The 732-nt window shown below is 34.6% G+C and overlaps 1 protein-coding gene across 1 annotated transcript in view; it reads right to left on the reverse strand.

Annotated features, from left to right (window-relative positions):
* Nucleotides 1-732, reverse strand: part of CASC5 (cancer susceptibility candidate 5) — a 63,765-nt gene that overhangs the window by 16,158 nt on the left and 46,875 nt on the right. The gene's annotated exons all lie outside the window — the stretch shown is intronic.

Consider the following 732-nt stretch of genomic DNA (forward strand, 5'->3'; position numbering starts at 1 on the left):
TATATAACTGTAAGTAATATAAAAATATTAAAAATTAATTTTAAACAAATTTCTTTACACATTAGTTATTCTTTCACAATGCAGTCATTTTGACGGCTTTTGGGCAATATAGGTATATACTAAATTTCAGTCTTTCTAGTGTTAAGTGATTTTAAAATGGCTATGTGCTATTTGTCAATTATACCTCAATAAAGCTGGAAAAAAATAAAAATAAAATGGCTATACATTACTTGAAGTAAATCAATACCTAAAAATACATTAGCTTTACCATTTATCTGCACTGTCTTCCTGCCTTTTTATGTATATTATTTTATTGTTCTAATTTCTTAAAGTATTAATAATTCCTTTATTGTTATTCTTTTTAAAAATCTTCATTGTTGAAAGCATTATGTATGCCCCTTTTTACCCCATCAACCCCCTCCAGCCCACCCTCCCCCCCCATCCCAGGCTCTTACCACCCCACTGTCTGCATCCATGGGTTATGCATATATGCATACAAGGTCTTTGGTTGATTACCTCCCACCCACCCACCCTCCCCTGCCTTCCCTCTGAGATTCGTCAGTCTGTTCCATGCTTCGAGTCTCTGGATCCACTCTGTTCATCAGTTTATTTCGTTCATTAGATTCCACATATAAGTGAGAGAATGTGATACTTTTCTTTCTCTGACTGGCTTATTTCGATTAGCCTAGTACTCTCCATCTTGTCTCAAAGGGTAAGATGTCTTTCTTTTTT

This window comes from Myotis davidii, unplaced genomic scaffold (assembly GCF_000327345.1).
Source record: "Myotis davidii unplaced genomic scaffold, ASM32734v1 scaffold46, whole genome shotgun sequence".
Lineage (NCBI taxonomy): Eukaryota > Metazoa > Chordata > Mammalia > Chiroptera > Vespertilionidae > Myotis > Myotis davidii.